Here is a 14,190-nt window from a genome sequence, read left to right as displayed (position 1 = left end):
CCCCAAAATCATGACCTGAGCTCCCCCCAGGCACCCTTCCCCCCTCCCCCGCAGGAGATAATGTTAACTGGCGCCCAGTCCATTCCAGACACTCCCTTTGTTCCAAGATTTTATTGAGGGGGGCGGGGAGACTGGCAGGCTGGGTCCCAGGACCCTGAGATCAGACGGGCCGAAGGAAGGCCCACCGTGAGCAGACTGAGCCCCCCCCACCGTGTCCCCATATCAGATACTCTTCCTTTTTTTTTTTAAGATTTTATTTATTCGACAGACAGAAATCATAAGTCATAAGTGGGGGCGGTGAGCAGGCTCCCCGCCAAGCACAGAGCCTCGTGCACAGCTTGATCCCAGGACCCCGGGATCATGACCTGAGCCAAAGGCGGAGGCTTAACCCACTGAGCCTCCCAGGCAACCCCTAGACACTCTTCTATTCTTGACTCCGGTCCACTATTTTACAGATGAGGAAACAGTCAAAAATGAACCCGTCTGCGTTGGCTGCTGAGAAGCGACACCACAGAGTCTCAGAGCTGGTCTGACTGGTTTCTGGGCCTGCACTGGCCAGCATTCCTCCGTAGGTGTGAGAACAGTAGTGTGGCTTGTGTAGGCCTACACAAGAGGAGGGTGTGGGGACATCCTTCCCCTGGAGTTCCCGATGGTGGGTGCTTCCGCAGGGCTCTCGGAGAGCAGCCCCCGGGCCCAGGGCTGTGTGAGGGGCTGCCCACGCTTCACACAGCTGAGCTCACCGCCCTCTGCCTTTCCCGGCCTCATCAACTTCCACCACCAGGCCTTCCTCTCCGCGCCCCCCCCCACCAGCTACCCCACCCACTCACTGCCTCCGGCAGGCTGGGTCCTGCGCTTGCTCTGCCCGGACCAGTCCCGGGACTGCAACTCCAGAGACAGTGCTTTCTCGTACCTTAGTGAGGCTTGTGCAGTGTGCCCTGATGGGAAGTGACCGAGCCCCACCCCTCACCCCTGCTCCCTAATCACCCAGTCCAGAGGGTTTGTGACTCAAAGCCTCCAAGAAATTTGAAGGTGTTCGGGAGGAGGGTAAGGTACACTCTGACGGACACTGCCTGACGTGAAGTTGTTACCGTGGTCCCACTTCTTCTCCTGGCCACTCCGTGGGAAGCAGTGCGGGGGCACGGCAAGAGGCCAGCCTCCTGCGGAACAACACTGGCTTCTGTCCTCAGCCTATGACCTTGAGCAAGTGGCTGCCTTCTCCAAGCCTCAATTTTCACATCATTAAAATGGGGATAATAATTATCTGCAAAGTGAAGCTAATAGCAGCCCTGGGTTTCCCACGGGTTGTCGAAAGGATAAAATGCAGCCGAAGTACAGGAAAACACCCCATGACAGGAAGTCTCTCATACACAGGAGCGTATCCCCGGGACGTGGAGACGAGACTATGGGAGAACAGTGTGGGTGTGTTGATTCAAACGCACATCAACAGCTGCTCCGGAGGCTGGCTGTGTCCACGACCCCAGGTGACTGCGCCCACAGGCTTCAGTCCTGCCTGGGCACTGGGGCTCTTGTTTAAGCCTCCAGGTGCCCATGCCCTGGACCCTGGAAAGATGAAGCCTCAGAAGGCGGGCTCACTGGAGCTTCCTGGGCTCTCAGGCTTTCCCTCACAGGCTAGCTTTGCTCTTTCTGTACTTCCTAACACCATTGACAGCTATGTCCTTCCCCGGCCCTCTGAACCTGGCACGCACCTGGACGGCTCAGCGTGGCTCCCCTTAGACACCTGAGGCAAGCCCCGTGTGAATTCCAGGTGTGAGTCTGGCACGTCCTGGGTGTGTCTGCACTCACACCCTGACAGCAGGTGTGTGGCTGCGGGGAGGGGGGAGGCAGAGAGGACGGCCGCCCGCTCCCACCGCGGGAGCTCCCTGCTCCTGGCTCCGGGGGCCTGGGCGCTCGAGTTCTGGTGTAGGCGCGCTGCTCCTGCTAAGTTCTTGTCTGTGGATTTGAGGTAGGAGTTAACCTTTTGGGACGTTTTGGTTTTCATATTTAGGCTTCCTACTAATGCGATTAATAATTATTTGCTTCTTCCCAAGGTAGCAGGTTGGCAGCAACTGAACTTTTGAACTTTGTTCTTTCTCGGAGCACGGCTGCTTCCACACTTAGCCTGGCCTCTGAGGCCCTTGGGTGGTTGGTCACCGCAACTGCTGCTCAGCTCATCCAGAGGCCAGGGCGCAGAGCCTGGAATGGCTTGTTCCACAACGGCATATGGCTGATGTGAGGGTGTCTTCTGTAAGATACTCCCCCTTGTAGAACGTCGGAATAAAGTCATTTCTTTGAGTTTTGGTAAATTTTGTTTCTGAACTAGAGACCTTCCTCCAGCAATGGTGTCTTCTTTGCTGATTAGCTGGGCTTTAGTCATATGCATGGGATTTGGTAGTCATAGATTTTGCTCTTGAAAGGATAAAAAGTCCATTTCTACTAGCAAATGACCTACAGAGATGTGTGTGTGACTCTCTGTAACCTCCGTTTCTCAAGACCGCCGGGTGTGAGATTTTGGACCGATGTCCGGGGGGCACCCCAAAAGTGCGGGGTTGCTTCCTCTCCACCTGAATGCTCCTCCATGAACTCCCAGAGCTCTGGAGAGCACACCAGGTTATTCATCTAATCTGTTCTGTTGACCGTGTGCACTAGCGGTTGATATGGCACAGAGACCCTAACACCTGGCAAGTTAAAACAACGTTCCTTGTGTCACACAGTTTTCTGAGGATCGGGAAGTCAGGTGTGGTTGACCAGGTGGCTCAGGTTCAGTCTTCCACAAGGGTGCGGTCGGGTCGATGGCCAGGGCAGCAGCCGTCTGAAGCTCTCCTGGTGCTAGAGGTGCTGGAGGCTGGGTTTCCAAGCTAGTGCCTTGGCCTGGCTGTTGGCAGAAGGCCTCAGCTCCTCACCACGGGGCATCTCCATGGGGCTGCTCACATGACATGGTCCCCTTTGGCAGGGAGAGCCCGAGAGTGTAGGGGCACTGTCCCGGGGGCAGGGGGCATCACGGGTCTCCTCGGAGGCTGCTGACCACAGGTGGGCCAAGCTGGGGTTTGCCTGTCCAGGTTCAGTAGCTACCGGGGAGTCGTCACAGGCCAGAGCTCTGGAGTCCCTCCTTAACCACTCAGTGTGGGTCCAGAAGCCTTGCCTGGGTTCAGCTACCAGAAAAGAGGGACCCTGTCTGGATGTTACAGTTTATAGCCTCTTCCTGGAAGTTACTAGCTTGCTATCTCCCTGGCCTCAGGGGTTCCTTGTTAGGTGAATGATAAGATATGTGAAGGTGGAAGGCGTTCACTTTTTGTGTATGGTCCAGCAGACAACTTCCAGCTGAACGTGCGGCAGAGCCGACAGGAACCGCTGCTTGCTCACCTGGGGTCTGGACAGTGATCAGACCTACCATCTCCACTCTGGGTCTCTGCTCTGTAACCCACAGGCAGCCATCATCAGCAGAGCAGGTCCATTTCTTGGGGTTGGATGGGGCACGCTGTCCCCACAAATTCCTCTGCACCCTTCAGTGAAGGCACTGAGTATTCATCAGCCGGCTGGGCCCAGATCCTAGAGGTCTATGGCTATTATGGGCTTTCAGCAAATCAATGGTGGACGTACCTCTGCAGAAACTGTGTGAACCGCCTTGAATTTGGACAGCCACAGCGGAATAGGAATGAGACACAGTGGCAAGCAACGTTCCCAGACATCTCTGCGTTTCCTGCCAGCCTACCAAAGAACACCTTGCATTCGTTCCCTCAGAACTTCAGCTCCCTGTTCTGAGAGACTGCTAGCTCGTTCCTGGGTGTTTTAATGCAGAACAAAGAGAGAAAGGACAAGAGGTCCAAAGAGAGGAGGAGAGATTCAGAAGGCTACGGAAAGCCCCCCAGAGCTGTTACTGGTCCCAAAGTAAAGATGATGGAAAGAGGGGAGGAAAGGTAAAAGGACTAGTTGGGGGGGCACTGGGGGGCTCAGGGGGTTAAGTCTCTGCCTTCGGCTCAGGTCATGATCCCAGAGTCCTGGGATCGAGTCCCGCATCGGGCTCTCTGCTCAGCGGGGAGCCTGCTTCCCCTCTCTCTCTGCCTGCCTCTCTGCCTACCTGTGATCACTCTCTGTGAAAAAAAAAGGAGCAGGTGGGGATAGTTTCTGAGGGTGTTTTCGGGGGGATTGGTGAAAGGCCCTCAAACGGTTGCAGAAAATGAAAGAATTGGAGAAGAAAGTAGATTTTTATGGGATAAAACGGCACTTTCCTTAACAGACACTTACTCTGTGGCTGTGCCTCAGGTGCTGGGGACACAGCAGTGAGCAGACACTTGCCCTCAATGAGCTTCCATTCCGATGAGAAACAAGAGAACCAAAGCAGCAGGGCACGTGGTGTGGTATGTGAGGGGCTCAAAATGGCTCAGAGGCAAGGGGAGCCCAGGCTGGGGTGGGGGGCCAAGAGTGTGTGGGCTGGACCCCACCTCCTGCCTCTGTGCTCCAGGTGGAGGAGCCTGTGGAGGATTTTGAGCTCAAGACTGTGTTCTATGCATCGTTTCTGCTAGAGGTGGGGCGGGGGAGGGCGGTGGGGGGGGCTGGCCCTGCCACAGCCTGAGGGTGGGCTGGGCTTGGTGGGACCGCCTGAGGGAGCTGGTTACCCAGAGGCACAGGGCAGCCTGGGGTGGCTTCAGGTTTACCTTGGTGGCCGGCTGATCCCGGGATGGGCAACGCATGACTGCCCCCGGTCAGATGAGGGCTGAGACCGGGACAGGCCCTGCCGGAGCGGGTGTGAGAGGAAGAGTTTCGGGAGCTGGTCCTTCTCACTGTAATTGACAGGTCGATTCCACAGAGGACTGGGTGACCGCTTCTACAAAGGGTTTTAACTAGAGCTCCCTTAAGCACCCCTCCCTGCGACAATGCACTAGATACACAGACACTAACCAACAGGTTGAGGCCAGGCGCCAGGACCTCCCTGGGGTGCACTTAGCCGTTTCCCGCAGAGGGTCCTGTGTTGCTGGAAGTCACGGCCAGCCCTGGCTGGAGGAGGCGTCTGAGCTGATCAGCCGAGTGGGAGATTATCTGGAGAGAGAAGGGGGCTTTGGCCTAATCCTGGCCTGAAATCCAAGCATGCAGTTTGGGTTTGACCACATCTCTGCCCTGCTGTTTTGTGTTTATTTTGTTTGACAGTTTATTTGTGACTTGGGCCCTAAGGCACTCCGACATGAGGTTACAGTTTCATAAACAGAATAAACAAAATGAAACAGAACCCATAGACGATGTTTACAATCCATCTCTGGGCAGAGGAGAGGGACTGAAATGTTAGTCTGGGAGGTCTGGGGGATGTAGGCATGGGAAGCCAGCATCTCTGGACCATGTGGGTGCTCTGCCCAAGGTCACTGGAAGGTGACTCGCAACATTCAGCGTGAAACCCGGGAGCAGCCGGGTTTATTGAACTTAGATGACATCTATCCTTCTGTTTTCTGAATACCTTTTAAAGTTGGAAAGCTAAGCAGTTTACTAATTCCCATAATACTGAACATCTCTGTTCTGTCCCCAGTATTGCATAACCGTGTTCTGAAAGGTTTGTGTGCCCATAAAACACGGTTTCTGCCTGGAGGTGACGAGGCAGGGAGCCGGAGTGCACATTCCCAGCCTGCCCACTCCGGGAAAGTGCTGAGTCACTAACATCGGGGGATCCTGGGGTTCCTGCGGCCTGGACCTGGGCCAGGGCATCCCCCACAGCAAACCCATCTCCAAAGGTCTCTGCTTTGCAACCAGGCAGGTGCGTAAATGGCCTGCTCCGGCAGCCATCCGTGAGCTCCCACGCTGCTCAGGCCTGGTGCACGTGTGTGTCAGGCCACTGCTTCCACCACTTCCTCACATTCTGTGCAGTCCTACAAAACCGGGACCACTCCTCTCTCCCTTGCTAACTGGTCGAACACCTTTCAACCAGTCTAGGGACATCTAACTCAACCTTCCAGCCCTCAGGGCCCTGTGTCACCCTCCTGAGAACAGTTACCTTTGTCAACAGCCTGCAGTTGTAGCCTCCAAACTGTCAGACCTTTGCTGACCCCCACAAAGGGTCTTGGGGGACCCTGGGGTTCCTGGACTACACTTGGTGAAACCATGGTCTCAATCATGGCAATTCTAGTGTCACTAGATATGACACTGTCATAGTGTCAAAGATATGTGAGTTTGGGTCACCTGGGTGGCTCAGTCGGTTAAGCATCCGACTCTTGGTTTTGGTTTGGACTCAGGTTGTGATTCTGCATGCTGGGATTGAGCCCCGAGGGCATAAGGCTCCCACCTCAGCAGGGAGTCTGCTTCCAGATTCTCTTTTTCTCTCTGTCCCTCCTCCTGCTGGTATACTCCCTCTCTTTTTGAAATAAATAAATAAATCTTAAAAAAGAAAAAAGCTATCTGAGTTATATTAATCTAAAAAGGGAACATAAGGGCACCCGGCTGGCTCATGTGGAAAAGCATGTGACTCTTGATGTTGGGGTTGTAAGTTTGAGCCCCAACTTGGGTGTAGAAATTACTTAAACAAACAAAACAACAACAACCAAAAAACACCACACTTAAAAAAAATGGGAATTCAGATCAGATTTGAGATTATTCCTGTGGGCTTCTCTTTGGCTTGATGTCTTGCAGTCTGGGGCGCCTGGGTGGTTCAGGCGTTAATTGTCTGCTTCAGCTCAGGTCATGGTCTCAGGGTCCTGGGATCGAGCCCCGCATCGGGCTCCAGCCCCACATTGGGCTCCAGCCCCACATCGGGCTCCCTGCTCAGCGGGAAGCCTGCTTCCCCCTCTCCCACTCCCCCTGCTTGTGTTCCTCTCTCACTGTCTCTCTCTCTCTCTCTCTGTGTGTCAAATAAATAAATAAATAAAATCTAAAAAAAAAAAAAAAGTCATCTTGAAGTCTCTGGGGACAATTTGGGGAATTCGTTATTCAATCTTCACAGGATTCAGCATTTGAAAGGTCCTGAATCGACCGTCCTGGGTAATAAGCACTGTGGGTATTCCCAGGGCCAGCCTGGGCCAGAAGCCTGCTGTCCTAGGAGAGCTCGGCTGTAACCCCAGTGGCTCCTTGACGGAGACTGCGAAGGGCAGAGCCTCTGTGGCGGTAAATCTGTGACTCCTTCCCAAACCCAGGGGAGGGACTGCAGATGGGTATCTCTCACGGTCAAACCATGGCCACCCACCGAAGCTTCTTGACTGTCAGGCCGGCTACACAACTGCAGGACGGCTTTTCCACCTGGTCTGGGCCAGGAGCGTGTGCGAGAGTCGTGTTGTGCCCCTGCTGTGACACCGTCCGGCACCTGCAGGCACCCCAGCATCTGTTGAGAACACAGTCCTTCTCCCAGCTGAGTAAGCTCCGTGCTTTCCGCAAGCTGACATTACATAAAACACATTATGCAATATTATGACACCCTCACTAGGGAAGAAGTCCTCGGAAGACTATTTTTTTACTCTCAACCCTCCTAGCTGGATTTGTGAGAAATTGATTGAAAAAAAGAGTAGTTCATATATTTAGATTTTAAAATTACTTAGAACTGATAGGGGTGCCTGGGTGGCTCAGCTGGGTGAGCCAGGGACTCTTGGTTTCTGCTCAGGGCATGAACTCATGGGTGGTGGGATCTGCACTCAGTGGGGAGTCCTCCTGGGGATTCTCTCCCCCTGCCCCTCCTCCCACTCGCAAGAGTGCACGCATGATTTATTAAAAAAATAGATAAAATTTTAAATAAACAAAACAAAACAACCTGGTAGGCTCCAGAAAAAGTACTGTACAGAGTTTAAAAATTATGGGGTGGTTTCAGTGGTGCTGGGGTGAGGGGTCCCAGGAACATCTGAATTATATGCTTTACACCAGTCCCTCCTCCCCTTGAGGGTTAGAAGGGCAAAGCCTTACGGAGCTCTGGTTACCGGACAGCCACACGTGTAATAACCTATTGTGAAGCCAGCTTGGGTTCCAAATTCTAATGCGAAGGATGCTGGTGACCTGGGGTTGACCACAGGGCTGAGGGAGGCTAGCTTGGCCCAAACCCGGAGGCGGTTCTTACCCCATGGTCACGGGGTAACAGAAGGGAGGTGTCTGAATGAGGGCCTGCTCTGGCCACTTCTGCCACTTGTGGAGAAAAGGAAGTAGAAGGCAAGCAAGGCGGCTGAGCCACCTCCCTTTCAGCAGTGACCTCCCACTCATGTCCCACTGCGCTCTCCGGCCACAGCAGCGGCGGGGGGTGTCCAGGGGAGCATGGAGAGTCCCTGGAAGACCTCGGCTCAGGAGCAAAACACAGTGGCACACACGGAGCGTCTGGGAGGGCACCAGGCGGCCGGGACGGGAGTTCTCTGCGGCCACAAGCGGCTTGTGCTTCATCAACCATCAGCTCCTCTTGGTTCTGGGGGAACACAGACATACTGCAACATAACTGCTTTTGGCGGGAACTTGGTTTCCTGAATCAGAAACTCCCAGTGGGTCTAGGTAACTGCGTTAAGGAAAACAGGCTTCCCCGGAAAGCCCTGGAGAACGACCACGTGGGGATCAGGATGAGGCACTGGTAGACCTGAGCTGTTTTCTTCGGCCATGTGTTTGCCATATTGCTTCTCTTGGAACGTCCCATAAAAATTTCTAGTCTCCTGTAGGGTGTGGCACCGTGAGCCGTCTGGCACCCTCCTTCAGGCCCCAGGTTCCTAGACGCTGTTCGCCGCCTGCCCTAGCTCCCACTCCGCCGCCTTCAGCACCCCAGCCCTCCTCCTGTCTCTCCTCTGCAGCTACTGCAGCCGCTCGCCGCCAGGCCCGTCATGGGCTCTCCCTCATGTTGTCTGAAAACAGGATTTTGGGGGCACTTGGGGGTCTCCATCGGTGGGGCATCTGCCTTCGGCTCAGGTCATGATCAGGGTCCTAGGATCAAGCCCGGCGCAGGACCCCCGCTCAGTGGAGAATCTGCTCCCCTCCCCCCGCCCCTGCTCCTGTGCTCGCTCGCTCTCTCTCTCTCAAATAAACACATAAAGTCTTCTATTATTTTTATTTTTTAAAGATTTTATTTATTTGACAGACAGAGATCACAAGTAGGCAGAAAGGCAGGCAGAGAGAGAGAGGGAAGCAGGCTCCCCACTGAGCAGAGAGCCTGATGTGGGGCTTGATCCCAGGACCCTGAGATCATGACCTGAGCCGAAGGCAGAGGCTTTAACCCACTGAGCCACCAGGTGCCCCAATTTTTTAATTTTTTAAAGGATTTTATTTATTCATTTGACAGATAGGCATCACAAGTAGGTGAAGAGAGACAGAGCAGGAAGCAGAGAGCCCGATGCGGGGCTCAATCCCAGGACCCCGGGATCATGACCCAAGCTGAAGGCAGAGGCTTTAACCCACTGAGCCACCAGGTGCCCCTAAAATCTTCTATTAGAAGACAAAGTTGGGTGCCTGGGTGGCTCAGTGGGTTAAGCCGCTGCCTTCGGCTCAGGTCATGATCTCAGGGTTCTGGGATCGAGTCCCGCATCGGGCTCTCTGCTCAGCAGGGAGCCTGCTTCCTCCTCTCTCTCTCTGCCTGACTCTCTGCCTACTTGTAATCTCTGTCAAATAAATAAATAAAAATCTTAAAAAAAAAAAAAAAAAAAAAAAGAAGACAGAAAGCACAAGCAGGGAGCTCTGCAGGCAGAAGGAGAAGCATTCAGCTGTCCCAGATACATGCCATCTTAAAAACCAAACCAAACCAAACCAAAAACAAAACAAAACAAAACAAAACTCTGCTCCTGAGTCTGATTAAAGCCCTGTACTGGCAGGTGCCGCTTGCAGGATGAATTTATCATGTGCCTTTTTTTTTTTTTTAAAGATTTTATTTATTTACTTGAGAGAGAGACAGTGAGAGAGAGCATGAGCGAGTAGAAGGTCAGAGGGAGAAGCAGACTCCCCATGGAGCTGGGAGCCCGATGCGGGACTCGATCCCGGAACTCCAGGATCATGACCTGAGCCGAAGGCAGTCGTCCAAGCCACTGAGCCACCCAGGCGTCCCTATCATGTGCCTTTGAGGCCTCGCCTGCCCCCAGCTACCTTAGCTCTCTGCTGTTGTCCTCTCTTCCCCAGAGGCCTGTCATCCACATGGAGGCCCAGGTATCCAGCACTTAACTGTACAAAACTAAACTCCCAGCTTCTCAACCCAAACCTCTACCTCTGCTAGAGTCCTCCAAGCCAGTGTTGACTTCATCCTGGGCCTTTGTTTCTCTTACAGCCCCCAGAATCTCGCCGATTCCATCTTCAAAACACATCCCAGATCCAACGGTCTCAGGAGGCTGCATGGCATTGCTACCCCACAGCCCCTTCTCTGTGCTCTGGCCACCTCCAGAGAGATCCTAGAAGGGTAGGTCAGCTCCTGGCCGATTCGTGGCCATGCGACCGTACAGAGGCTGACCTTTGCGCTCAGGGTGAATCCCGACTCGGCCAGCCACGTCCTTCATCTTCTTTGCCGGGACTTTGTTCTCTGCTGGTGGGGCACCTTCCTACCCCGTCTGGGGTTCTCGTCCCCAAATCATGCCTTGCTACTTTACTCTGTGGTTCTCCTCAAAGGTCATCGTATCTGGGTTCCACCCGGCTTCTGCCCCCACCCGCTGTCCCTAGTACGGGTCTTCGGACGGTGCTGAAAACACAGCGGGCACTCCAAAGCCTTCAAGAGGTACTGAACGCTGCTCTCTCCGCCTTAAGCACATCAGTGAGGTCGCCCCTTTGCCCGGGGCTGTCGAAGAGAAGTTGCGAAGCAGCCAGGGTGTCCTTTAAAATTTCCTAGTAGTGGGGGGCGCCGGGGTGGCTCAGGTCACGATCTCGGGGTCCTGGGAGGAGCCCCGCGCCGCGCCCGCTTCCCCTCCGCCGGCCCGCGTGCAGGGAGCCGCGTCCACCACTTCCAGGAGCGACAGCGGGCACGGAGGCGAGGGCTCACGGCGATCTTCCGGACGCCGCTGCCGCAGCGCGGGCCCTGAGCGGCGGCCGCGGGACGGTCCAGCTTCCGGCCTCACGCAGGCGCCGAGCCCGGTCTTCCCCGCACGCGGCTCCCGACGCCCGCAGCGCGCCCGCCTCCGCACGTCCTCGACCCGCGCTCGCGCGCACGCCCCGCCGGCTGCGCACCTCCGCCTGCACCGGGCCGGACCGCGTCCGAGGAGGGTCCCCGCCCAGCGGCCGGCCTGGCCGGGGCCCGGGTCGTCCGCCGTCCCCGGGACCGCACCGTCAGGGACCCGGACGCGGAGCGCCGAGTCCTCCCTCGCGCGCAGGCGCAGCGGGGCTCCGCGGTCCCTCGGGTCAGCGCCGCGCGGGAGGGCTGCCCCGCCGCGTGCCCGGCCCACGCCGGCAGGGGACCGGCCGAGGAGGGAGGAGCCGCGTCCGGCTGCCCGGCGGGGAGCGGGAGGCCGCCCGCTCCGGCCTAGGCCCCCGCACGCATCCGAGGGAGCGCGAGCGCGAAGACGCTCCGCCCGCCGAGGCCGCCTCCAGGCGGGACCCGGCTCGACCCCGGCGCGGGCGACGCGGCCCTATCGCCGCCACCTCGCCCTCCAGCTCGGGGGACCCCAGACCCCGGCTTTCGAGCGTCTCCCTCGTCGCTTCCGGGATCTGCAGAGACCAATCGTCACGTGTGGGGGCGAAAGGCCCGCCCCCTCCGCGACGCAAGCAGCCAATCCGGCTGCTCGTTACCCTCCAGCGCCGTGCGCGCGGACGCACGACCTTGACCAATCCGTCCCGGGACGTCCTTCTGGTCCCGCCCCAGGCCTGTAACCGCCGCCGTCCCTCTCGCCGCCGCCCCTTCGCCCCCGCCGGCGCACTTCCTCCCCGACGCCGTGACGTGCGCAGCCCTGTGCCCGGCCGCAGCGGGCCAATGGCGGAGGCGGATACGGCGGGCCAATGGGCGGCGGCGTCTCATGCGGCCGGCGCCCGCCGCAGCCGCCGCCGGGTCCCGGAGCCAGAGGCCGCCGAGCCGGAGCGCGATGGAGCGAGGGCCCCAGGCGGGGAGGCGCCGCCGCCGAGCGCGCGGCCCGACGTCCCCTCAGTGAGCGCCCGCGCCGCCGCGGCGCCGCCCGAGCCTGGCCGCGCCCGAGGGGCGGGCTCGCCTCCCGCCGGCCTCGCCGCTTCGCCGGCGCTCGGAGCCCGCCGCCACCGCCGCCGCCGCCTTCCCGCTCGGGCCGGGAGACGGGCCGGGGCTGCATGGCCGCGCCCGCGCGCCGCCGCTGAGCCCGCCGAGCCGTGCCGCCGGGAGCCGGTGAGAGCCGCCGCGGGCCGGGGCGGGGGTCGGGCGGGCGCCGGGGCGTGGGGGCCGCCGCGCGGCCTGCAGGCCTCCCCTCCGGGCGGAGCGGCGCGACGGGCGCCGGCGGGCCCGGGCGCCTCAGGGGCCGACCTGGGGCTCCGGGGGGCCCAGACAGCCGTGAGCGGCCGACGCGAGCGCCTGGGGGGCCTGGGGGGCCGTGCGGGGGCTCCGGGGGGCCCGAGGGGGGGGCCCGGGGCCGCCGCGAAGGGCTCCGGGGGGGCCCGGGGGCCCCGGGGCGGCCGCGCGGGGCTGCGGGTGGGGCTGCGGGTGGGCCTCGGGGCCCGGACGGCCGTGAGGGGCTCGGGGGCTCGGGGGCTCCGGCTGGGCCTGCCTGGCCCCCTCGGCCTCGGTGAGGGGCCGGCGGGGGGCTCCGGGAGGGCCCGGGGGGCCCGGGGCCGCCGCGAGGGGTTGCGGGCGGGCCTGCGGGAGTTGGGCGGCCGGGAGGGCCCGGGGGGCCCGGGGCCGCCGCGAGGGCCGGGCGGGGCCCCGGCTGCCGGGGAGCGGGCGCGCCGACCTCTGACCCGAGGGAGGGAGCCGCCGCGGTGTCGGTTGTCGTTGTTATTCCCGGCGTCCCTATTATTATCGCTGTTCGGGACCGGGAGCGGCGGCTGCGGGCCGCGAGCCGGAGGGGGCGGGCGGAGGGAGTCGCGGAGGCAGAGCGGGGCGCCGGGGGCGCGCGGGGGCCGGCCGGGGGGCAGGAATGCGGGGCCGCGGCGCGGGGGTGTCGTCTCGCGGGGCGGTAGGCGGGCCGGGGGGGGCGGGCGGAAGGCGGCGGCGGCCGTCGGCGGCAGAACAATGTGAGACGCGGCCCGAAATGTTAATTTCCGTTCCTCGTTTCATCATCCGCCGGCGGGCGGGTGTGCGGGCGCGTGTGCGGCGGGTGTGCGGGCGCGTGTGCGGGCGCGTGTGCGGCGGGTGTGCGGGCGGGTGTGCGGCGGGTGTGCGGGCGCGTGTGCGGCGGGTGTGCGGCGGGTGTGCGGCGGGTGTGCGGGCGCGTGTGCGGGCGCGTGTGCGGCGGGTGTGCGGCGGGTGTGCGGGCGGGTGTGCGGGCGCGTGTGCGGCGGGTGTGCGGCGGGTGTGCGGGCGGGTGTGCGGGCGCGTGTGCGGCGGGTGTGCGGGCGCGTGTGCGGCGGGTGTGCGGGCGGGTGTGCGGCGGGTGTGCGGGCGCGTGTGCGGCGGGTGTGCGGGCGCGTGTGCGGGCGGGTGTGCGGCGGGTGTGCGGGCGCGTGTGCGGCGGGTGTGCGGGCGCGTGTGCGGGCGGGTGTGCGGGCGCGTGTGCGGCGCGTGTGCGGGCGGGTGTGCGGGCGCGTGTGCGGCGGGTGTGCGGGCGCGTGTGCGGCGCGTGTGCGAGCGGGTGTGCGGGTGCGTGTGCGGGCGGGTGTGCGGGTGCGTGTGCGGGCGCGTGTGCTGCGGGTGCGCGAGCGGGTGTGCGGGCGCGTGTGCGGCGGGTGTGCGGGCGGGTGTGCGGGCGCGTGTGCGGCGGGTGTGCGGGCGCGTGCGGCACGTGTGCGGGCGGGTGTGTGGGCGGGTGTGCGGGCGCGTGTGCGGGCGCGTGTGCGGCGGGTGTGCGAGCGGGTGTGCGGGCGCGTGTGCGGGCGCGTGTGCGGCGGGTGTGCGAGCGGGTGCGCGGGCGCGTGTGCGGGCAGGTGCGCGGGCGCGTGTGCGGGCGGGTGCGCGGGCGCGTGTGCGGGCGGGTGCGCGGGCGCGTGTGCGGCGGGTGTGCGAGCGGGTGCGCGGGCGCGTGTGCGGGCGGGTGCGCGGGCGGGTGCGCGGGCGCGTGTGCGGCGGGTGTGCGGGCGCGTGCGGGTGTGCGAGCGGGTGCGCGGGCGCGTGTGCGGGCGGGTGCGCGGGCGCGTGTGCGGGCGGGTGTGCGGGCGGGTGTGCGAGCGGGTGCGGCGGGTGTGCGAGCGGGTGCGCGGGCGCGTGTGCGGGCAGGTGCGCGGGCGCGTGCGCGTGCG

This window comes from Mustela erminea, chromosome 19, assembly GCF_009829155.1.
Source record: "Mustela erminea isolate mMusErm1 chromosome 19, mMusErm1.Pri, whole genome shotgun sequence".
NCBI lineage: Eukaryota > Metazoa > Chordata > Mammalia > Carnivora > Mustelidae > Mustela > Mustela erminea.
The sequence above is the reverse complement of the archived record's forward strand: the minus strand, read 5'-3'. Positions refer to the sequence as shown.